Source organism: Saimiri boliviensis, chromosome 6 (genome assembly GCF_048565385.1).
Source record: "Saimiri boliviensis isolate mSaiBol1 chromosome 6, mSaiBol1.pri, whole genome shotgun sequence".
In the NCBI taxonomy this organism is placed as follows: Eukaryota; Metazoa; Chordata; class Mammalia; order Primates; family Cebidae; genus Saimiri; species Saimiri boliviensis.
This window is the reverse complement of record NC_133454.1, coordinates 67,800,747-67,827,122: the sequence shown is the minus strand read 5'-3', so window position 1 is coordinate 67,827,122 and position 26,376 is coordinate 67,800,747. Positions and strand designations below refer to the sequence as shown.

Sequence of the window (26,376 nt, the reverse complement as noted above, 5' to 3'; positions counted from 1 at the left end):
GGTCAAGGAAGTCAGAGTCTGTCTGGGAGGTCTGGACAGCTGCCATCGTGGGACAGGACGAGCGTCTCCCCAGCAGGCAGGTCCTGGGGCTGCTAATTGCTCATTTCTCTATATATATCCGGCTTAACCAAGGGCAATTTTGTCCAGAGAGAAAGCCAAAGAGCTGAAGATGGATTTAGGAAGGCACAATAGATCCATAAAAGTAGATGAATAAATAAAGGCATTAACTTTTAATGTAAATAGGACTGAAGCATTCTTATTACCTTATCTCTTGAAGATACAAGAGGAAATTCCTTCTGCCAATTTGAACAGCTTTAAAGTGTCCTTGAGGACACTTGGAAAGCAGAAAAAGGACCCAAGTACCAGTTAATATCTGCTTACAGGTGCCAAGGGTAACTCAAAAGTGTTCACAGAGCTGGAGAAGTATGCTGCTGCTCAAATAGCTGGAAACCTAACTAGAGTTGAAAGGAAGCTGCTGTCACTGGCAAACCATGGACCTTGCCCTCCTCATTCATTCATTCACTTATTCATTCACTTATTCAGTCAATGCATATTGAGTTTTTCCTGTGTGTTGGGTACGTACTGTGCTTTGAAGATTGGAAATGGTCAAATCTGTGTTCTCAAGGAGCTTGTGCTCTGAATTTAGGATAATAGACATTCTTTATGGCATTGATGAAGTCTGACTGTGTCTAGAAGCAATCTCAATGTTCCTTGTGACTAGACTAAGTTACAGCTGGTGCTCAAGGCCAGAGGAATCAAAAAATGAAGGAAGTCCCCTGGTTAGTGGTGTCATTCTTGAAACCATGGCAACAAGTTATTTTTGCCGCAAATGTGCTGACACTATTAAAGGTGCGTTTGCATGCATTATCTCTAACCCACACAATGCTCCTGTGATCAATATTATTGCACTGTTTTCTAGGGAGGACACTTAAGCTCAGAGAAACTTAATGCCTTACCAAGTCACACAGCTGGTGTGTCACTGGACTATGATTCTTTGCATTTTAACTTTAAATACTCCCCTTTCACCATGCTAAACCCTCTGTTTGTCAGGGCCAGATTAGTTTTTACTAAAACTTATTTTTTTATAATAGATATTCTCATCACCTTCAAAGTGTCTATTTCAATGGATTCCAAGTTCCCTAGCTCTGATTTAAGCCTCCACAGCATCTTACATTTTGGTCTCACAGGCCATCAATGCTTCAATATACCCTCCACATCAATTAAACCAAACTACTTGTCATATCTGAAAACTTTGTTAATTCCCCCACATTCGTATTAATTAAAAAGGCTGTTGCTCCTGATTAAATGTGGGAGGCAGAGAAGAAGAAGATGGCAAAGTTGATTGTGTATTTTTCAAGGCTGAGTGATTAAGAATATTGTTGCCTTCAAACAAAACAAGAAAGTCATGGGGAGAGGTGGCTTGGGGAAGAGAATAAATCTTCTTTTAAAGTCTTGTTTCAGCTCCCAGTAGAATATTCAGGAGAAGAGCAGCCTGGCCTCCACTCAGGAAAGTCCCCAAAGTTCATAAGGGCATCAGAGTGGGAGTTGATGATTTTGGAAACTTCCACAAGGGAGTGAGAGCTGAAGCTGCAGGAATAAAGGAAGCAAGCTAGGAGAAGGGACTGGAATAAGGAAGAAAAATTCCACACGGAATCTTAGGAAAATCTCAAGGGCCTGTTATGGTTAAGGGTGGGCAAATAGATGTAGGGTAAATTAGAGGAAAACGAAAGCAAGGTACAGATTCCTCCCTGTGTGTGTGTGTGTGTGTGTGTGTGTGTGTGTTTTAGGAAAATAAATGCAAAGAAGCAAGGGATAATTTGATGCCCAATCCAAGGCTCCTCAACTTGCTCCATGACTTTTAGAGGCTTTCCTTAACTGTTGAGGATAGAGGCATGGAGCCCAGCGGATGACACACATGAGCTCTTGCTCATCTTTATACTGTGGGTCTTGGTTTCATTGATAGCACTAGCATAAAGTATCCATCAAGTATCACGGGTGTCGGGGGAATCTATCAGGGTGGAATCGGAAGCTGGATCTCATAGGATACAAGATCATTGCTAAATCTAGGATATAAGCGGTTAGTGAGTTAATTAGGAAGACATAATAGAAGTGAAAAGATTAGAAAACAAGATATGTGAGAGTACCTTCAAGGAGTTTAGCATTGCTAGAGTACAATCAGGTAGGAATACAGTTTTTGGAAAGCCTGAGATTAGATAGAAAAGCAGGGGCCATTTATACACTATGATAACTTTTGATGTTATCCTTCAGATGATAAGAAACCACTGCAAGTTTTTTAAGCTGGGCAATTATATAGCTCAGATTAGTTTTAGAAAGACCTTTCTGACAGAGGGAGGATGAATTGGAGAATGGGGAAACAGGGAGATAGTTTAGGAAGCTGCTAGAGTTATCCAGGCAAGTGATGATAAGGGTTTGAACCAGAGGAGTGATGGTAGAGATACAGAAGAATGTACAGATTTAAGAACTCTTTTGGAGAGGAAATTGTTTGAACTCGTGATAAACTGAAGGTGGAGGATGACAGCAAGGAGTTGTAAAAGTTATATAGGGGCCCTCCTTCGGTGACTGAGGAGATTATAGCACCAGCGATGAATATACACACACAGGAGTAGGTATTGGCTTGAAGGAAAAAGGTATTAAGGTCAGTTTTGGGTGTGTTGCATTTGAGATTCCTATGATGGATCAGTAGGAGATCACTGGCAGACGTGAAAAAATATACAAATGTAAATCTTGGAGAGTCTAGGCCGAACATATAGATTTAGGAAGAAGAGGGTTGATTCCTGGAGAACACCAACATTTCTCAGGCACTCAGACGAAGAGCGAACTAGGGTGGAAATAGTGGAGAAGCTCTCAGAAAAGGGCTAAATTTTGTACAAGTTTTGTAGAAATGAGGAGCGCACGGAAGCCTAAGAAGGAGAGGACACTGATCTCAAGTAGAGCAGAGGTATCCTTTAAAAAGAGAACTGTATTCAGCAGTCAAAGCAGCGGGTAGATCCTCACGATGCAACTTACTACCCTCCATGGCCTCAGCACTAAGCCATCGGTTTAGGAAAAGTGAACAACAGTGAGTTGCAGAGGCAAACTCTGGCCACATGTGGTTCCCGTGACTCCTTTTACTGCATTGCCAGACCTCAAGGGATGCTAAGGTTGTTCCACATCTCCTCATGGACTGGGATTTAATTTAGGTTGTGCAAAAGCATCCTTACTTAAGAGATAGTGATGAATCCACAGGCAATGCCAAGGTCTTCACAGGCAAAACTGACTTCAATGAAACTTTAGGAAAGTAGAGAAATACTTTTAAAATGAGACACCGGGGACCCTACACCAAGGAGTAGAAAGGTGTTGCCAAGGCTCTCATGTACAACTGCTGATCATGGTTACACAGTATGTGTGAGAGAACGAACCTCTTGCTTTCTGGGACTCAGAAACAAACAGATTTTTTTTTTAAACTGTAAAATCCAGGCTGGTAGAACACTTGCTGCATATATTAACCTAGGAAACCAAGCTATTTTAGAATTTTAAAAGAGAAGAATTAAATGTCTTTCATGCGAGGTGTAGTATAACAATCTATAGGCTTGGGAGGGTTTTTCTTTTCATTTTTCTTGAAAATAACACATCTTGTAGGTGAGAATATATGGTGTCAATGGTAATTGCCTTTTTGCTGGAGCTACATTTTCATTCTCCTCCCTTTCTCCTCCAATATTAATTATCAGGACTAAAAATAGTCCATTGTGAGATCTTTGTGCCTCTGGGAGGCTTCTGTGGAAATCTGACATCTGTGCAGGAGGCTCTGCTGAGATGTGTGTCCCTGTAAAGCTCTCTCCTGTTTGTGAATTCAGTAAACACTTGCATAGTAAATGCTGAAGTATCTGTCTCTCACAATGGCTGTGAGTGGCAGCCTGTGAGAACAGTGTCTTTTTGAGCAGACATGACTCATAGTGCCTGGAGGGAATAGAGAATGCATGGAATATTCATGATTAAGAGCATTAATAACAATAGGAAAATATTGACACAAGAACATTCCACACTGTAACTGTAGTGTGCAACCAAACTGTCACAGCCTCTTGGAGTTTTCTTTTGTGCATGTACCTATAAACAGGTGTACCACTCACCCTGACTCCATTTGGACAACAATAATAAGAAGAAACTTTAAAAATAGAAAAATTAGTGAGTGGAGCTGGATGGGCGCTAGGAAGATATTCAAGGACCAGTATCTAGCTGCTGAAATCAGAGACTCTTGAATTTGAGTTAAGCCTCTTCCAAAACAAAAAACAAAACAAAACAAAACAAAAACCCAGCTATCACTGCTGGTCAAGTCATTCTCCGCTTGATGAGATTTCATTTTACCAGATATTCTTTAATTATCTTCTTGGAATGAATGGTAGTTCTGACGGAATGCAAGGTGAGGGAAAGGATGGAGGATTACATGGTAGCGTGAATATAACATTCATACTTCCTAATTAAGACACATGCTTTGACAAATGAGTGCATTTCTGGGGAAAGTAAGATTGATTACTTTAAAATGGGGCTGTTCTAGAGAATTTGAGATATGTGGTTATGTAACTATGAAGGACTGGCCTGTTAAGTAATCCTAGATGCAGTTTCAAAGTGGGGAGCTCTACACAGTTATGGAGCAGAGTAAGAGCTCTGGGAGGCAGGGTTGGGTCTAGGAGGAGGCTGAGAGGCAGACCGGGGAAGAGGACATTATGAGCAAGAGGAGAAATCGTTTCACAGCTGTGCCCACATGGGAGTACTTTACAGACAGTTGTTGGTGCTACAGAATTTTTTGTTTTAATTTTTAACCCCAAATAATCATTTCACAGCTCTTCTGGTCAATGTGCGTTATCATTTGATTTTCACAAATTATTTAATTTATATATGCATTATACACTGTCAATCGAAAAACAAATTTTGCTAATGTTAACTATTTAAGCCAGGCATAGTGGCTCACGCCTATAATCCCAGCTACTCAGGAGGCTGAGGTAAGAGAATCACTTGAACCCAGGAGTTCAGGTCCAGTTTAAGTAACATAGAGACCATCTCTCTGCAAAAAAAAAAAAAAAAAAAAAAAAAAAAAAGTTAACTATTTGATTCTACAGATACTTACTACCTCCTAGGTATAAGAATGTTACAAGTCACTGAGACTATGATATGAATTTATGGGTTGAGAAATTTACCTGTTATCAAAAATAATAACCTGGGTATTTACCCATAGTTTCTCATTTAACAGTATATAAATTACTCACTTTGAATTAAGAATAGATTTTAGTCTCGAATTATTTTCTTGTTGTCACACATCATATATCAGGGTGCAGAGTAGTCAGTTGGTGTACATAGGAGTTGAAAATGTACTTTTTTTCTAATCTGAAGAAAAACATAATTTGGAAAACAAATTTGTTGCAATAAAAAACTTCTTACAGCCCCCCTCATACAAAATAAACTATAGCCACTTGTCATTCCAAATAATAGGCAAGGAAACTTCACAAAGAGAGGCTGGCCTTTGATTTCTCCACATTTAGTCCTATCTAAAGACTATTGCAGTGTGTTGTCACTTACCGAATCTTCATCTTCGTCAGGAGGAAGGCAGGCCGAAAACATCTGCTTAAAGATATCCAGTCGAGTGTGTGGCTTTTCTGATCCCTGGGACAGTTGGTCAGGTATCTTTATCACTTAGAACAGAGCACCATTAAGCTCTTCGTCCTGGTTCTTTGAGTTTTCCAAATTATGGTTTTGGAGCACCAGGGTTCAATCTAGATGCCTAGAGTCTGCTGTAGGAACACATGGGACCAAGCAGTTCAGAAGGACACCTCACAGCTATGCTGTGGGCTCCAGATCCTACCCATGCCTCTTCCCGTAAATTCATCTTTGACTGGAGCGAGTCTTCTTTTATTGATTGCTTTGTATTCTGGAGAGTTATGTAACATTTCATTTGAAGGCAAAATAATGATTGTTCAGTTACATAAGTTTCAAAACCATTGATTGAGATTATCCGAAAGAATCTCAGAGAATAACCAAATTTTCCCCTAAAAAGAAATGTTTGAGGATGCTATGGCTCTGTTTCACTATGAATATTATGCTGCAGATAGAAAGAATGAAATCGCCCTGTATGCTGTTAAATAGGCATATACAGTAATAGTATTAAGTTTTAAAAAGACAAATGACAAAACAATACATACAGTATGAATCCATTCAGGTAAAAAATAAACAAAACTATAGACTCTTGTATGTACAACTAGGTGTAGGCACTTGGGGCTTCCTCTACATTGACCTTTTGGTAATGTCGTAAGTGGAGCCCACTTAAGCTTATCAGAAAAAGAGACATGTGAGCCTGCCACTTGGAGTTGTATTTTTATGTCAGAGATCTTTGGTTTGTGCCTGGCTTACAGTGCAGTCTCGGCTCACTGCAACCTCCACCTCCTGAGTTCAAGCAATTCTCCTGCCACAGAATCCTTGCTCCCGAGCAGCTGGGATTACAGGTACATGCCACTACATCTGGCTATTTTTTGTATTTTTAGTAGAGATGGGATTTCACCATGTTGGCCAGGCTGGTCTCAAACTCCTGGCCTCAAGTAATCCACCTGTCTTGGCCTTCCAAAGTGCTGGGAGTACACAGCTGAGCCATGGCACCCGGCCATGCTTGGCTTAGGTTTTCTGTATGCTAATTAGTGATCACGGAACTAGTAAAGCCTCTTCTTCAAAACTCAGGACTGAGCTAAAGGAGAGAGAACAACCTCCCAAATAAAAGCCAACTTATATTGAATATATATTTTTTTAAAGGTTAGCTTTGGAATCCAGCAGAGAGTTTTTTTTTGTTTGTTTGTTTTGTTTTTGTTTTTGTTTTTGTTTTTTAAAGAAACATAGACTAGAAGATGCTCACAAATATTGACTGAACCATGGCAGAAAGAATATCAAGTGACTCAAATTTCAATATATAAAGGATGATCAGTCAGGGAGTTATTTGTATTAAATTCAGAGGCAGATCATTCTCATTGCACTTCTCTCCATGGCCTCTCTAAGAAACAGATTATGGTGCAAATGTATTTTTTGGCACACCAAACGTTATGTACCAACTTATTCAGATTAATATTACAAAGTGTTGACGAAATTTTCTAAGCAGTGCTAAGAACTAAATTGATGTTTTATTTTTCTTAAATACAATGTGTTGATACTTGTTTTTATGATTACTATCAGTTGCATATTCAATCTATAAAAATGGCACGCTTTAGTAATTATTGTAATAGAGATATTGAGCATCTATATGTCTCCTATGCCTCGACTTAAAAAAGGGGGGAAAAAGCTTCAACAAATTTATTGAGTGCCTACTATATTCCAGGTAGCATGCAAGGGGTCAGAATGCAAAGATAATTTTTAATTGTTTCTAATATTTTTAAATGAATAGTAGGTGAAATAGACACATACCAAAGATAGCAATAAAAGGCAATAGATGTTGGAAAATAGGCTGGTGATTGCTAATACGGTGATGGAAGAGAACTAGACTGCAAATTTCAGGTCAGCAAAGACTGGGTTGGGCCTCTTTTTCTCTGTATCACCAGGTTCCTAGCATAATGCATGATACTTGGTATACGTTTAGTAATTATTGGTAGAATGAGAGAATGAAGGGATCTATGAATGAAGCAAGAGTTGTTGGATCAAGCTTCATGGAAGATATGACCTTTTAACTTGGTCTTGGAAAAAAAAAGAAAATGAGTAAAGTGGGAAAGAGACAGAGGGCATTCCAGGTAGAGGCTTGAGCACCTTAAGGAAAACTCATGTCAAACGTGTGGAATAAAAAGAAACTATGCCACATTTAAATGCATATATTTAATGTGTTAAACAATATGCACACATACACAGATAAAGGATATTTGTATTATATGTATTTGGTCCTTGCATATTTTATTCAAATATTGGGTATCTTATATATTCAAATTTAAAAATTCTGCAGCTATGAAACCATCTACTCTAGAGGATCATCCATGCTCAAGCCCTGCCTTCCCATATCCTGATAACAGCATTTACCATCATGATTGTCACTCTTATGTTCTATGTAAACCTCATGCTTTTCAGGCCTCATGTTAATCAATAATATAAGTAGTCACTGTCAATAGTTACCACAAAACCTTAGAGGACCTCCAAGTTCTGACTGAAATATGATCTTTCCTTTTATTTGTATTGTATCTGATAAAGTTTGGGGCTATTCCAAAGCTTGTTAGCAGGAAAGAGTCCATAATAAGAGGCCTGTAAGATCTCCAGAATCATCACGGGGCAAGCAGACGTATGCCAGCCATATGTTAAAAGCTTTTAGAGACAGATTAAACAGTCTCTTCTAAATGCATTTGTGCTGTCCTCGTTCATTTCAGCTTTAGTCATCACATTCAACAATGAGAAAATACGTCTTCATTATTTAATACCTTTGCATATAGCATGCTGCAAAAAGGAGTCTAAATAAAGTCTAAATCAAGCTGTTTTTAAGCTGAGGTAGCTGCAGAAAGTTCTCAGAAAAGGAGAAAGATAACAGCTTAGAGTTCACAAAGGGGCGTGTTCTTTCTCTTTCTTTGATTTTTAAATGTTATCAGACTCTATGAGTAGACATGTCTTGTGTTCTGTATTTAGCTAAAAGGACGGTGCCTAGATAAATGTGATTTACTGCCTACATAGATTCCATGCCAGAGAAGCAGAGTAGGGGTGATGGTGGTGACATAGCTACTGAAACTTCAAGTGCTTCAAGGAGGTACGCTGCAGATATCTGGGTAAGCAAAAATGGCAGCTGTAGCTACGTGAAAGGAAGGATTACAGTCTCTAGAATCATCTTAATCTAGTCCATTTTTGGCATACCTATTTTAATGGGAAGTCAATTCCTGTGGCTCCATTTTGCTACAGTTTTTAAACCAACGATTATTTTCACATACTTTGGGAAAGACAGGTATGGTGCTTAGGAATTAAGAGTAAAGAAGATAGTTTTCCCCAAGACTAGGAACCTTGTTCAATTTGTGTAACAATTCCGCTAATCATAGAAGCAAAATACCGTCCTCCTCACCTCATAGATCTGTTGTCTACCGTTTCTTTCGCACAAACACAACACAATCCTAGACAGACTAGGTCCTCAGAGGTTTTTGCTCTAGACCTTGGGGTCTAGGGGTGGGTGCATATGCAAACTTCTCGGTCTGTCATTTTCTCTCTATGTTTCTTTCCTTACTAGCCCCAACCAAAAAAAAAAAAAAAAATTAAGTTATTTTGTCTTCGTAGAATAAATGTTCAAAAACAAAGCTGTAAGGCAGAACTCCAACTGGCAATTTTTGTTAAAAAAAAAAAAAAAAAGAAGAGAAAAAGAAAAAGAAGAAAGGAGGGAGACACAAAGAAAAATACAGACAGGGCAGACATATGTCTATTCAAAACCATCTGGCCTCTTGGGCATTTTTGCAACTGATACTTTGTCCAAGCATAGTAATGACAATAATAATAATAATAGCCAAATTTTATTGATTATTTAATTCTGTGTCAGGCACTCTGATAAACATTTTACATTCATTTCCTCATTCAGTCTGCAAAAAAGCCACTATGGACATGACATGATTATGTCATGTATGTGAAAATCCAATCTTGGGGAGATTGAATTGCTTGCTCACTGTCACATAGCCAAGTGGTTGACTCTGGACAGTATCCAGATCTAACTGATTCCAAAGCTACTTCTTTTAACTAAAACAATGTATCACTTATTGAAATTGTAGCCAAATAGAATAGAGGGTAAGTACCTGTTAGGGAAAGCTAGTTTGATTTACAGCCAAATCAAATTTAGGCATATGCTGTCGGTGGCTCTTAGCTGATTCAACCCTTGTCATTCCCAGAGAGTAGCAACATAAACACAGATTTGACATCGTCCAAGAAAGCAAGCCAGTTAAAAACTTCTGTGGCTGATGCCTCTGCCATGTCCTACTGATGCCCAGAGTCTTAACAGCTTAAATGCTGGTGTTGATTTCCTCCAAGACCTTTATAGGTCATGGATGAAAATTGCTATTTTGTTCTGGATGCACAGGTTTTAATTCTGGGGCTCAGAGAGTTCTGTGGAGTCTTTTAAATCAGCCCATGCTCCATCTCCCCCAAATGCCTTTACCTCCGCAGTACCATAGTTGATTGTCTACAGGCAGTTCCCAGAGCTAAAATAGGTTTCAGACTCTTTAGAGTTTTCATTAATGGAAACTTGCAATTCAGCAAAAGGGGAAAAAAAAGAAAGTAAAAGCGTTGTGGTACAGACAGGTGTTAGAGAGGACCATCTGCTTGTTAATAACTTGCCCACAGATTTTCATGCAGCAGGACAGGGACACATTTATTATGTGATGCTGGGTCCATTCCATTCCACTATCATTTCTGTAGAAATATTATTACTTGCACAACTTGCTATATTTTTTAATTTACTTTTTAAAATCCTCCTTTCCCTGGATCATGTTCTCAATATGCCTTTTCCCTTTCTCCCCCACCTCCTCCTCCCCTGTCCTAATGTACCACTTTTTTCTCAACTCTTGCACAAACTACAGCATAGCCTCAAACAGAAGCCATCATCACCAGCAGGAACAGTCTCTCAGTTCACAGAGAGACAAAATTCACTGAGAGACACAACTCTGATTACATCCATTTAAAATAATACTTTCCAGTACAGGTCAAAATGTAGCCCAACAACTCAATGACAATTTTAAATGTTTGATTTAATTTTGTATTACACACACACCTTGAAATAGAGCATATCTGCCTTGAACTCAAGGGTGGGAAATCTGAGTGATAAGAAACATCACATGTAATTCTGGCTCTGCCAGTAACTACTAATGTAGACTTAGGTTTTATGTATAAAATAAGTGCATTGGACTAGATCAATGGATTGATCGATTCATTCAGAAAATCAGACCAGGCATTATTCTCCCAAGACTTGACCAGCTTAGATTTTCATATCTAGTTTGGACATGGTGATATAATTGGATATTCAACCTTGGCCAACAGACTCTCTTGAATTAAACCACACCATCCCTTTGGAAATTTATGCTTTTTTCTCCCTGTACCTAGCTATGTGGTATGTATTGCATTCTGAAATGAATATGATATTCATAATTTGACCAAAAATTATTTTAATTAGAAATTTATAGATATAAAAATTATTACAAAAGGATTGAATGTAAATGGTAATTTAAAAATTATAAAAACATTATCTCAATATATTTTAAATACATGAATATTATTACTCAATTATCTCATTGTTATAGCTATTGCTATATTCCTCTCAATCTTTTCTCATGCATATATTTTAAGAAATTTAGTAATTTTTGACAGTATAGGATAGTAGCAATATCTCCATGTCTGCTCCAGGACTGGATGTTATTATTTAAAAATATTGTTGGCAAACCTGTAAGTGAAAAATGTCATTTCAATATTATTTAACCTTCATTACTTCAGCACTTATGACCTTATGTATTTTCTTTTAATACGGCTGTTTGTCTCAAAGATAAAGAATCTTTGTCTCAGGTAAGTTTGCATTTATTCACAGCCCTTTTGAATGCTGCTTTGTAGGCTGATAGATGGTGAACCAGTACAAAATCATAGCTAAGAACACAGTCTGGGGAACACATCCTTGTTTTTCTCTTTATTATTTGTGAGGCATTAATAAAATCTGTTAATCTTTCTAAGTTTACAGTGACACATAGCTTTCTTCATTGCTGTTATGAGAAAATTGAATGAGACACTATGTTTACACACTTGTGCACTCTGTAGCACTAGCAAATCCTCTTAAAACGTTAATCATTATGATCACCATTTTTTTCCTTTAATCTATTAAATAATTATTTCTCCTATAATTGATTTTTCATGGTTACAGGACAAGTATCACTAATTAATTAATTAGCTGTTTTAACCACTAATTAATTGATTAATTTATTCTTTGTTCATCTAGTCCTAGGAGTCATCTTTATTCTCTTACCTAAGCCATGGGTGGTTCTGTTGACTACACCACTAAGCTTCATTTCAATTCTCACCATTTCTCTCCCTTGTCTAGGGCTACAATGATCTCTCCTCTTATCTACTGTCTGCTGGCTGGCCTCTTTTTCTCTATAACTTTCTTTGCCCAGCTCCCACCTCAGTCTATTTTCAACACTGCAAGTAGAACTCGTCTTTAAATATGAATGAGGCTACATATTTAATTATTTCACAATTAGATCCTTGAATGTGGTCTAATTGTGTTTGGAATAAAACGCAGGCCCCTTGCCATAGTCTACAGGAAACTGAGTGAGATGTCCCTGCCTACTTCCACCACTTCGCCATCCACTGCTCTCCTCCACAGTTGCCTCTTCCAGACACCCTGATATCCTTGCTGGTCCTTGAATTCACCAAGCCATTTCTCTCTGTGGGGCTGTCAAACTTGCTCTTCACTCAGTCTAGAATGTTCTCCTCCCAGACCTTCACACAGGCTCCTGCATGATGCCACCTTTCCTATACACCTGCCCTGACTTTTTTGCCCAGACTTCAGACACCTCATATGCCTTTGTAATCTTTTATTTTCTTTATTACTTCCATCACTGTCTAAAATTATTGTCATTTCTATTTATGTCTTCTGTTGCCTTTTTTCCATTTCACATTCTCCAGAACTCCATGAACATGCTCTGTCCTTGAAGGTAAAGGCAGTATGTTCTATTAATCGCTGTATGCCTGACACCTACAACAGAATGAACAATCAGAAACTATTAGATAAATAAACCAGCAATTATTTTGTGTGCTTACTACATTCCAGGAACACACGGAATTACTAGGTCTTAGGCCAGGTAGTTGGTCATCAATCATTGGTGATTTTAGTTGGTCTTCATTTTATCTTTGTACATTCTGGACCACTCTTTTTTTGGGAAGACATACAATGAGTGCAGGTTTGTATATAACCAAGAATGAATCCTGGCTGTGTTCAGAAAACTTAAGCCAAGCATGTCAGGGAGGTTCTGCACTGCAGGCCTCTTGCCATGGGCATACTCACTCACTGGAAGACCCAGTCACCCACTCAACAGGGTAAACCTCTAGTTTATATACCTCAGATAGCTCCAGGTCTTGGCAAGGCCTGGGCCTGGACAGTCACCAGTATTCCAGCGGTTGAGGCCCCCCGCCCTTCGCTCTCTCACACATATTATGGCAACCTTGATCTCCGCAATTCTCCATCTTTTTTCTAGATACCAGCCAGGTACCCTGGCTTATCCTGGGCTGGGTTTTTAATTTCTCCACACAGATTTCTCTCCCTATACACCCCTTCCTCAGGCCCCAAGTTACAGCAAGGAACGGGTCCACCTCTCACAATGCCTCCACATGCATATACATGTGTCCTGATGCCCCAGAAAATGCACACTATGAGAAGCAGCTTGTGGCCCCTCCACCTTCAGAAAATGTTCCTCACTCAGACAAAGCCTGGAGAGAGGCTTCTGTCTCACTTTGACTTGATGAGTTGATATTGCTCTTTATATAGCTTTCTATTTGGAAACAACTCTGTTTATATCACACACATTTTCTGTATTTCTAAGGTCTCATTTTTTACTATTAAGGACACTTGCCTAGAAACAGAATCTGTGCTTTTTTTCCCCAGTGTTCATCTCCTCTGGCTGCCTGTTCTTCACCTGAGTATATCACGTTTGATTGCTACGCTGCAAAGCTGGGCACAGCTTTATCCCCACTATATAGTATCAATCTGTTTACCCATCCGTCTTTCTTCCTATCTTTATACACACACGAACACATAAATGTCTCTAGTGAAATGTGTATGTGCTAACATTTCTCAGAGATGCAGGAACAATCTTTCTTTTTATTCTGCTGATAAACCACAAAACAATGCTGTACTTAGCACTGACATAACATCTTATTGAAGTAATTAATCCTCATAGCTGCCTGTGGAGACACAATCCTTACTGTTCCCATTTTAAAGATGAAAAGACTGAGACAAAGAAAGATGGATTCGCTTGTTCAAGGCGACATGAAAATTTCTCAGCACAGTGGGAGATTAAAATTCAGAGTGACAAACTCCCTAATCGTGTGATTAGATCATCAGCTCATGGTGCCATGTATCCAACCTCTTAGAACTTGGAGAATCAGGTACTTAATATTGCTAAAGGAAATTGATGGAAAGGTCAAACATAAAAGGTACAAAGTGCAGCTCCTCTTTTACTCTACAAGTAATGAAGCAGATTTCTTAGTGTTTAATTTAAGAACCACTTGGTATATGAAATACTTTTCTTGAGAGAGAGAGAAAATGGCTTCGTGTCTAGACTCCCAGTCTTTGGGCTTAAGAGCACCTGCCTGGTTCAAGGATCTGCATTTCTCCAAAGTGCTCTCCTCACTCCCGTCCCTGTCTGTGGCGCCATAATCATTTCCACAGCAACTCCAAAGGGGGGCGATGATCGTAGCATCGCAGGCAGGAGATTATATAGCCTCAGGCTGGGGATAACTAACAGAAGGAGAGAGATTCCTATTGAACCGCAATCTTGCTTTGTGCAAATCCGAACAGGAGAGAAGACGGAAGGGAGGAGAAATACAGGCAATCTAAGATCGAGGGGAAATTGGTTTTAAAGAGGTTGTTTTTCAAAGGTTTCTGGAAGATATTGGTTCTTCCAGAGAATTATGGAAAGTGCTGAGATAATTACCTTAGCCTTATAAACTTAAAAAAATACACATTTTATAAAAAGTGTGTTTAGTGTTCGACAAGCTGTCAGATAAATTACAAGGAAACCGGAGTCTCCGGGGGGACAGGGAAACTGGCAGGCAGAGCAGAGCTCCCTAAGGGACGGTGATGTGCTGGGCCGTGGCCCACACTGGGACCCTGGTCACCACTTAACTACTCTATTGTTTATGCTGGTGTCACGCATATGAGCAATTTGTTTAATTCATGTAGAGTTGTGGTTAAGAGCAGAGACTCTGGAGTCATGAAAACCTGGGTTCCACTAAACTGCTAAGTAAGCTATCTAAGCTGTTTTACTTTATCTATAAAACATGAATTTTACCTACCTCGTAGAGATGTCGAGAATTTTAAATGAAACAGTTCATGTAAAGCATTTATAACATGGCCTTGTAAACCACAGATGCTGAAAAATGATAACTTACGTGGTTCTTGTTATTGATATTACCTATATGAAAGCCATAGATGGTTAAACGATCTGCTTCAGGCATCCTTTTTCTTCATTTCAAATACACTGTACTGTGTAGATGTGGTCTTGGGGAAGGCACCTTTGTTTTAGCCTTAGATTTGTTCATCTTTCCATTCATTTGTTTATCCATATTTATTTTATTTAAAAAATACTTGAATTAGGTTACAGAAAGATACCAAATAAATTTTAAATCCAGATCTCTTTATTATACATATATCAATAAATAAAATTTGAATAGTAAGAATGTACAGTTTATATATTAAAATAAATGTTATAAAGCCCTGCAGAACTAACATGATAGGAGCTCAGCTGTGAGGTTCCTGATTCATGAGGCAAAGAGTGAAAGAAGGTCATTAAAAGATTTGCATTGCCCATAAATAGAAGCACATCAATCTCACTTAGGTCAGGGGTCAGCAAACCAAGCCCAGCTGGCCAAATCCAGCCCATTCCGGGTGAGCCAAGGAGAATTTTACATTTTCAAGTGTTATTTAAAAACATGAAGAATAAGCTACAGCAACAGCATATGATACTCTGACTGTAATATTTACTCTCTGACCCTTAGCAGAAAAAAATTAACAACTTCCCAGCAAAAATACCTAAGAAAAATTGTCCCCCCAAGAAAGAGACTTCATCTCAATTTCATCTTCCTCCACTCTTCCTCTTCTTACCTATGCTTCAGTCACTCTGTCTATTCTCCTGTTCTCTCCTCCTGGGTTAAGCTTACAGATGAGAAGTCCCTCTCCACTGTATCCTAGTGGCCTAGCACACCCAGCCTTTGCCTGGTGCTTTGACTGGTCCTTCAAACCTGTACCTTCAAACCTGCGCTTAAGTGTTACTTCCTCGGAGAGTCTTCTCTGATCACCTAGTCCAAAACAGTTTATCTTGTTGTGTCTCAATAGCAGCATGTTACTTTCCATTGTAACAATTTTCAGAATCTGAAAGTTTCTATTCACTCACTCACTTACTTTGATTCTCCATGAGGATAAGGACCACAATTCAGTTCATCTGAGCTGATAAATTCTAGTTCTCAGTGTTTGGCACAAAATAAACAGTAAATAAATATTTGTTGAATGCAAAAATAACAATAGAGATGTTCAATGGGCTATTTTTGTTTAAAATAGCATCCACAGTTGAAACTGCAGGCAAATACCAGAGTGTTCTTTATTAAAATGTTGGGTGAGGGATTAAACAGTGCAGAGGAGGTTGGGATTTGTGGTATAAAACAATTGTTTCTATGCATTTTTTGTCTGCTTAGTTCTAAAATCTGTGATACTCAAAATAGTAGATGGATTGCATATTCTTCAGACTATCTTTTTACCAAATTTTCGTGACTGATGAAGGTTATATTCACTTTCAAGGGTCCACAGACATTATTTATTGGATAACAAATGTAAACCGTGATAGGCTATATCATGCTAATGAACAATCCCAGACTCAATATAATGAAGGTTTATTTCTCAGTGTTGCATTCTACTTATATGGAAGTTTGAGCAGGTGATGTTAGATTGCATTACTTGAAAACAGAATCTGAGACAGAGTTGCTTGCAGAGACTCTATTGTGAAGTACTTCTGATATCTATAAGAAGTGAAGAGACAGAACTGGGGAGAAAGAGAAGCAGACCCACAGCTTGTCTACAAGTGAAGCCGTGGCCAGTCCCTAGTGAGACTTTCATTTTCCTCAATCAGTTAGACATTGGCCATAGATTCTCTCCTGAATGGACCCTGCCTTACACATGGAAATCCTCCATGCAAAAGCCATTCCCATAGAGAAACTCGGCTCTGAGTTACTATCAGTTGGCTTTCCTGGCGGCCAAGGGATAGCACATCACCCCTAAAGAAGGGGCTGGAGCAGAGCAACAAGGCCACCATTGGTGCTGCTTACCTCTGCTTGCCTCTTAGAGTAATTTCAGTCATTGAGGAACAGCTATTCAAAGTCTTGAGATGGTCTTGTTTCCTGGATTAGAGGGAGGGACTGTGGAATCCACTGCTGTAGCAATATAAGGATGTGATAGATCATTTTCACTTTTCTTCCACTAACACCTACTCTAGACCCTCCCCATTTCAGCCAGCATCTCTGTAGGACTAGACACTTGGCCTCGTGGATTGACCAAGGATCTCATTTCTGTGGGGTCTGAAGCCTAGTTTCCATGACCTGCTGAGGCTACTGTATTTGTCCATTTACCTTTAAAACTGGACATGGAACATCCAAAGATGCCACAGAGGACCACCGGATCCCAAACATAGTCTTACCTGATGCCTCAAGATGCAAAAGCAGCCCTACCACCAGGATTCTGATCCTGGTGATCAGGATCAATTGTCACTGTCAATGTGGTGACTTCTTTTCTGATTTTCTGATCTCATGGCATGAGAAGCGTGAAGTGATGTGGAGGCAACCATAATGTAAAGTATGGCGGGACTCATACTGTATCCCCAAGGGGAGGCCCTGCACCTCTGGGAACGATAACCTCGACACCTGTATCCTGAAGTTGCAAGAACAGGAAGAGAGATTTCCCAAGTGAATCCCTGGAGTAGATAGCAATCACGGTCACTCCTACTTCCACCCTTTGGTTTCTGTACTGATGCACTTTAGCTTTTGAGAAACCTGCCCCATAAACTGAAATCCTTACAGGGTATTGCCACCAAGTTGACACCTCAGCTGCAATTTTAAATAGACATTCACAATTCCATCAGGTGAGGAGCTTTAGAAAAGCTCAGGATGTGTTAGAATCATGGAATTCTCTTGGCCCTATGTTCATGGCTGTACCCCGTTAGTTATAAAGTGGGTGCTGTAGCTCAAGGCAATATTGTGCAGGATGCTCTGTCAGTAAAGAAAATAACTGAGGCTCACTTATGAATAGAGCAAGTCCTTTGTCCTCCTCCAACACCTGGTCACATCCTTGGCATCACTGGTGTGGGCTGAGGGAGAGGCACAATTGTAGTCATGATGGACAGCTTGTAAACGTGCTACCTGATTGTGCAGCCTCCTTGTGTCCTCTGACCATGGCTTTGCCTAATCTGATGATGGTTTGCTGTTGGGCTGCCCAACCTGATGACTTGATGTGTCTGAAGAATCAAGACCATGATGTACAGCTCTGACTGCACAGTCGTTTCATGTCTTGTAAACAGATAGATTGTCTCTTACTAAGCCACCTAATATTATTGATGTTGCTTTGTGAATGATGTATAGTTCTCCGTTGGATATGTTATGTCCTTTTCCTAACCCCTCAATGTCTTTGTGGAGATTCTTCTATTAGTGTTTGCTGTAAGCTTCACTCTATGTCTTTCCCCCATGCTGAGCTCTAGTATCATCAAGTCGGTTGGTCATTTGGCCTATTCATCAGGAATGCTTGCACTATAGCCTGGACTGGCTGCAGAGCAGCTTTCTATTCTGGACCTCAGTCAACAAAGGCTGCCAGCATCCTTGTCACCCAGTAAACAAATCATATTTGTATGCCCAGATGCATAATATTCTGCCTCCAGAGCCTGCAGAGGGCTCCCAAGCCTTATGCTTCTTTATTAGTGTTGGGAAGCATGAAATGTAATAATTTGTTTTTCATTTTTGTCTTAGGATGCTTTAGACTATTGAATCCCTAAACATTTCACTGATATTGTATACCTCTGAGTCTTTACAGGGTTCATTCCTTCTCTGTGGAGTAAATACATCTTACTGGAGTCTTCTATGTACTTGTCAGTCCTTGCTCATCTGTTCTATTGAGCACAATGTCATCGATATGGTAGATTAATGTGATATTCTACCAAGTGTCCAGGCAGTCTGTGTCCCTTTAGAATATGTCAGAAAGCTGGATAGTTGTCATAGCCCTGGGACAAACCATAAATGTACATTATTGTCCATCCCAGGAGTATACAAAATGCTTCTGATTTTCCCATCTGATAGTAAAGGAAAAGGATGCTTTCACTTTATCACTGGCCACATAACAAGCCCCACAGTCGGTTTTAATCTGCTCTAGCAGGGATACCGCATCAGCCACAGCAGCCGGAATGAGAGTTACCACTTGGTTACATTTGTGACAGTCCTCTGTAATTACTCATGACCTATCTGACTTGTGTTGGAGAGATAAAAATTTCAGAAGTAAATGGGGATATAACAGGGAAATGTCACATTTCTTTAAGTCTCAGAAATTGAGAATCTCAGAGATGCAGCTTCATTTCTTTTTGCTTGCTGGATTTGGTAGGGATGGGGTAGAGGCATGTACAAAGATTTCCACTATGGTAGCTGTTAATAGGTAAAGGAAACGATGTGGGGGCAGTGTTCATTCTGTTGTACGTTTGGGAACAGAAATGATCCTCAGGTGGGTCTGTGGACTCGGTGCCCCCACCCTACGCAAGCCATTTTTCTCCCCCACACCTCCCTTCTAGAAGGCAGGTATGATGATGTCTTGGATCCTGAGTATCAATGTCAATTCACCTTCTACATCCAACAACATACCACTTTCCAAATGTGTGATGTTTAAGAAAACAGCTTTCATTCCCTTTAGGAAGGAGGGAAGGAATTTCTATTGAATATCTTTGCCAGCTGTCTTTCCTGCAATGGATTCTGAGTCCTAAAACTACTTAAGATCCAGAAACTGGGCAAGAGATAGGAAGTTTTGATTGCAGTAACTATCCTTAGACTCCTGATAACCTATCCCTGATTTCTTTAGATTCTACAAATTATGCAGAACCCATCTCTCTTGGCTCTAAGAACATCATGTTTTAGTTCACATCTCCATAGGTCTTCAAAAATTTGACCCCTCCTTAGTGACACTTAAATGTTGCTACTCATTATGACAATTGCCCATCTTGATTTTAATGATTTGTCACTGTGTTAAACAAACTTGTCGGGGCTATTGTTTTGCCCAATCATCTTGAGCTTGTGTACTAGGCCCTGACAGTCCAGACCAAGCCAAAATGGAGTCATTCATGCTAACTGTTAAGTAATCAAACTGAAACATTAAGGAAGCAGATAAATCCCAAAAAAAGACTAGTTTTTTTTTTTCTTGTGAAAATCTAAAATTCCAGCATAAGGAAGTCCTTCTTCTTCAACTTTTCCAAAAAATAACGTTAAATAACCCAATCTTAACCAATCAGTTTTTCTCTGTTCTGTTTCCTTGCTCTCATCTTACAAAACCCTCTGTGCTGCTACTTCCCAGTAGCATTTGAGACCAAATAGTCAATTTATGAATGAGACAGAGAGGCATCAATGCCTGAAGTATTGGCCAACCTCTCAAAATTGAGAGGTTAACCAAAAGTGGAGAATTGTTAAATTAAATTCAATCCAAATCTGCCTTCTTACGTAATTTAGTTTTAACCTAAAGATTTCTCCATGCACAGTGAACCAGAAGTCAACTGGACGTGTACACAAACTGTAATCTACTCTTGTAACAAGTCGCTGAGTCTCAGCCAATCACAACCTATGAAGGAGGGGCCAGTCTTAGGCGGCCACTTGTTGAAATAAGGCAAACACCCAGGGGTAACCAGTCCAGCTGTTTCCGTATTTCACTTTAGTTTTCTGTATGCCACTTTCTGTTTTCTGACCATAAACGTTATCTGACCATCTGACAGGAACAGAGACACTCTGAACTTATTTTGGCTCTGGGGGCCAATTTGCAAATCGTTCTTTTCAGTTAAATTCTGCTAAATTTGATTTGTCTAAAGTTTTTCTTTTATGACTGTTACATGGCCTGTATTATTTGGGGATCCTATCATCTATTAATTACTATTTTGAGATCTGATCATCTTCACTCTTATCAGCGAGCCCTGTTCTATAACCACATTTCACGTAGTCCTCTCTGTCTACACAGAGCAGCACATACATGTAAACATAATCCAGTTAACTACCTAGTAGATTAATGGATTATTATGCTTTATGAAATTAAAATCATATTTTATTTTTAATAAAAGTATTAATGCAGATATCATTCGAATTTACCAAAACAGAAAAAGAAATTTAAGTGGAAATGAAGGAATAATTGATCTTCAAATAAACATATTAGGTCTTAAAATATTCCTCTACTGTTAAGAGGATAGGATTGTGAAAATCATTAATAGATTGGCTTCCCTCTATCTAGGTCTCCTTCTTAATAAAAATGCTTTAAATTTAAATAGCATCAATTGATTTCCTCCAGTGAAGATGAGTGCACTATTATATTTGCATTTTATCTCATCTTTCCTCCTACTTCTGCCTCATATTTGTTAATTATATTATGTGTATATATTTATGTATATAAACTGCTTATTTTGTTCTTTAGCTACAATTTCCCATAATTTTTAAAATGGCCCTACCTTAACCATCCGTTTTTTAAATCATGTCTTCTATATTGTCAAGTTACTTATTTTGATTTTTAAATTAGTACACTAAATTTTGTAATTACGTAGAGTTTTATTCATAGATGTTGCATTTCCTAAGTTCTTTCTTGTTTGAAAATGCCTGCATGATACTATATTGGTGAATGATTAAAAAAAAAACAACAGTTTATGGATGGGTTCAGTGACTCATAACTGTAATCCCAGCACTTTGAGAGGCCAAGATGAGGGGATTGCCAGAACCAGGAGTTTAAGACCATGTAAGCAACAAAGCAAGACCCCCAACTCTATAAAAAATAAAAAATTAACCTGGCACAGTGGCATGTGCCTATAGTCCCAGTTTCTCAGGAGGCTGAGACAAGAGGATCACTTGAATCCAAAAGTTCAAGGCTGCAATAAGCCATGACCACACCACTGCACTCCAGTATGGGCAACAGAGCAAGGTCTCGTGTCAAGCAAATAAACAAATAGCCTAAGTATAATAATCTTGGATAAAACAAACTTTCTTTTAAAACTGTAAAAAGTTAGCCAGGTGTGGTGTCACATGCCTGCAGTCCCAGATACTTGGGAGGCTGACGTGGGAGAGGTGGGACAATGGCTCGAGACCAGGAGGTCAAGACTGCAGTGAGATGTGATCCCGTCACTGCACTCTAGCGTGAGCAACAGAGGGAGACTCAGTCTCAAAACAAAACAAAAAGCCAAAAAATATAGAGACATTTTCTTACTGATTTTGCATCACAGTGGGGTTCACCTGTAGTCTCAGCTACTATAGAAGGTGAAGTAGGAAAATCCATTGAGCCCGGGAGTTTGAGGATGCAGTGAGCTATGATCATACCATTGTATGCCAGCCTGGGTGACAGTGAGACCCCGTCTTTAAGAAATCAAAAACAAAAAAGTGAAACAAGAAACAACTCTGAAGGCACTCCAGTTGATTTCCTCTTGCCAGTGATTTGTTTTGCTGCCTGCATGACTGAAAAACTACCTCTTTATCTTTGAAATTAAGTGGCTTAAATGAAAAGCATCATCTCTATACTGACTACTCTGTATCAACATTTCCTGGAACCCTTTGTAACTTTCCAAATTTAAGACTCAATTCTTTCTTCATTGTGGTGAAAATTTTCTTGTATCTTATCTTTGAAAACATCTTTTATTTCGTATGTTTAGTTGAATATTCCAGGAGTCCGATTAGACTTAGTTTAGATTATCACTGCCTTCTGTACATATAAGTGGCTTCCAAACTATATACTCTGCATACTTTAATCTAGTTCTTTTTATTATTGTTGCTGTTGTTTGCATCACTGGTATAAGTAAACCTTTTTTTGCTATGTTAGCATTTTGATTTTTTAGCAGTGTGCATTCTATTCCTTGATAATTCTTACATATTTTCTCCAAGTCTATTCTTGGCCTTCAACTTGTTTACTTAGGTTTATGGTTTTCCTTTCAATGTCCTTTTTTGGTATAAGCTTCCATTTTATTAAATACACTTTTTAAGGTTGTTCTACAGTAGAAATGATCACAAAATTGATCATTTCTACAAATACAAATCCCAGTTGTACATGAGCATGGGATCCTCTGTCTTTTGCATGCAATCATGCTCTCTTTCTCTCTCTCTCTCTCTCTCTCTCTCTCTCTCTCTCTCTCTCTCACACACACACACACACACACACACACACACACATGTGTGTGTGAATAGTAGTCCCACCATTTCTGTCTGTTATTCCTCATGCTAAGATAGCTCTGTCTGGACCATGAGATACAGGAGATTTATTAGTGATTTGAGCCCAGTTTGTTTCACTGGGGGCTGCAGTTCTCAAGTTGACTGTTTACAACTCTACCCATGTTTCTGGGATTGGGACAAGTCAGTCCTCATCATGGGAAGGTCTCCGTCTTCATAAGAATACCTGGAATGCCTGGGAATTTCCTCCCCATGAGATAATACACTGGGGCTTCCAAGCATTCACCAGTGCCAGGGGTAACCCCAGACCTCATGGCAGTCAAGCAGAAGCAGCCCAGTTTCTCCCAGTAGACACTGACTCTAATCTTTAGTCCAAAAGGAAAATGTTTTCTCTATATAAAAGTTGTGTCTATTAGGGTTATTCATAAGAAATATGTGGACTTTGTTAAGTCCATGTCCAGATGTAAGATGTAGGGAGGTGGAACAGGATTTGGGGTTGAGCCTTCTTCTCTGCTTTAGTTTTCTGCCTCATCCCCATTGCTTAGCCATCAGAGGCCAGAAAAATAATTCACTTTCCAAAACGAATTTTGTTACCAGTATGTGAATAAAGTAGGTGAGATCCAGTTCTTCCTTCTCTGGGAGACTCCCATCCAGTTAGGTGTAACTTCATACATAATCACAAGTAAACCTAAGAACACTTAGCCTGGTACCTCTAGAACCGAACTAGGTCCTTTGGTTTCAGTTGGACTAAAAGCATATGCATGCACAGGGGAGAGGATGCGGTTGCTTTGTTCAATTGTACTGAAGTTAGGCTATTTTTGAAGTTAAAAGATAGCTGGAAACACAACATAAAATCACGAAATAGCTGTAACCCATGTAAGTAGGAGAGCGTTGCTTCACCTTCATGATGCTCTATAGGAAGCATCGTATAATTCCTGGTGTGGGGAACAGCATTTACCTGAATCCAGACAAGTCACACTTCATTGCTTCTAGCTACTTTAATTCTATCACATTAAAGACCTTTTCCTTTTAAAGACTGAAGATGCTGTTACTCCAGATGTGTAGTCATCTAGACCCTCTTCCAAGAGACATGGTCTGGACTGGACTCAAATCCCCCAGCAGACCCCGAGGTGCTAGGATCATTCAATCAAATCTTACCCTCGTGTTAAATCTCTTTTACAGCATTATTTGAAGCAAAAAGAAAACAAAATCAAAAAGAATGATGGAAAGGTCTCCTGTGGAACTAACTCGTCTGTCAGACCAGTGCACACTGATTTTGTTAAATGAATTTTCTATTACACAAAGACCACGTTTGATTCCTAAACCACTGAGAAGTGAGTAAAGGGAAGTAGAAAGGACAGAACCATAGGTGTATGAAATAAAGCACCTTCTGTCTCCAGTTATACTTTGGCTATGGCTTTGGGAGAAAATTAAGTGTGTGTGCTGAAAGTACTAGTATTAGATAATTACTAAGCAAGAAAGGCAAAAGGTGTTAATAAATTAAGTTAGCTCCTATTTCATATAGCTTATTAAAAATATATGCCTTAAGAATATAATGTTACAACATTGTTAAATGAATTTGCAAAATGAAAAAAACCTACATAATCTCTTTCTTCTAACATAACTAGTTGCATCTGCACATATTACTTTCCAGTCTTGACTGCTATGAATTCATAGTTTTACATCTATTCTGACAGTGTTGTCATCTACATTTTCATTGAGCATTAAATCTTAAATACTTCTTATGTTTCTTTCCATTTAAATTTTATAATGATCATTTAAACAGATTTGTCATATTTCTCCAGTGGATATTCTGTAATTTACCAAAATTTCTCCCTATTATTGGATAATTAAGTTGTTGGGTCCACACCCCACCCCACCCCGACACCCCGCCTCCGTGGAGTCGTACAGAAATGTGCTCCAAGCTGCTATGGTGGCACAAAGACATAGAGGAAAACACAGCATTAGAAAGATAAAGGCTGCATTGTCCCATGGAAGCAAATAGAAACTTGTCTGCTGGCTCCCCTTCTCTCTGGCTGCAAAGATGCCAAGGTTGCTAAGAATCAGGGTCAGGAGATATGGATGTTGTGAGGCATGTGGTCTTCAGGAGGGACCAGAGCCTGCCCTTGATGGGAGCTCAAACCAGAGAAGGCATAAAGCTCTGTATTTCAGCTCTCAGTGTTAACTATATTTTTCACAAGTCACCAGTGCACACTTTTCATTTTTGGATTGCTGGTTTCCCCTTAAGGACTAAGACAATCTCCCTTTGATATAACAGACTGTACTTCTATATTAATGTGTCAAGTTGCTGCGAAATTTACTGCCTCACTGGGCCCATTAGACTGCTGAGATTCAACTCTGTCTTCAGCACGTCTCAGTCTATCAGAGCTCGATCGTCTTTCTCAGAACAACTTGTCCCCATGTGCCACTGTATTGAGCAAAAGCTCTTAATGGGATGAGTGCAAATGAATTCTTCAGGTCCTAGGAACTTTTGGGGACAGGAAGATGCTTTCTCCCTGAAACCATGAGCAGGAGAGACTTCTGATTTCCAAAGAGAATTTAATCAAGGGTTTTTCTTGGCATTTCTGCACACTCCCAGTTACACTGCCACTTGCCCATAAGCTGTTATCACCACTATGGCTGAAAATCATACCTGATGTGCAGCTACTCTCGTTATCCCCAGCCTCCCTCATCACACACACACATATTCATTCTAACTTCCCTGCCTTCTTTGTTTGACAGGCCTGTCTCCTTGACAAAGGCCACCCAAGTCACTGAGGTGTGGGAATTTGCAACTGGTGAGGAAAACACTCTTCTCGGGAGAAACCAAACTTCTTGTCACCTTATAGAAAGTGTTCAGGAGTTCTTGACTGGAAGAAGTTATCAAAGTAGATAGACAACCTGGAGACTTTGGTAGGACCCATGATGCCATGATGTGTATTCCGTGTTACCATATTTGTTTGACTAACATAGGCCTCCCTCCAGTTAATCATTACTGTCTGCCCTAGAAAAATGACAGAGATGAAGTCAGGGTGCATTTTCACTTTGTTTCTATCCTTTTAGAAATAAGTAGCTAATTTTATTTTTATTTTTATTTTCAATATAGTCGGATAGCAGCAGGGGCAGTAGGCTTGTCGATTCAGGGAGAAGCACAAATCAAGCCTGCAGACTGATCTCCAGAGGGTAAAACCCAAGTGTGACTTTGCTATCATATTATTTTCCAGCCATGCATCA

General features: G+C 39.2%; 1 protein-coding gene across 7 annotated transcripts in view; it reads left to right on the top strand.

Moving 5' to 3' along the window:
* OPCML (opioid binding protein/cell adhesion molecule like) overlaps positions 1–26,376 on the top strand; it is a 1,153,658-nt gene that overhangs the window by 939,721 nt on the left and 187,561 nt on the right. The gene's annotated exons all lie outside the window — the stretch shown is intronic.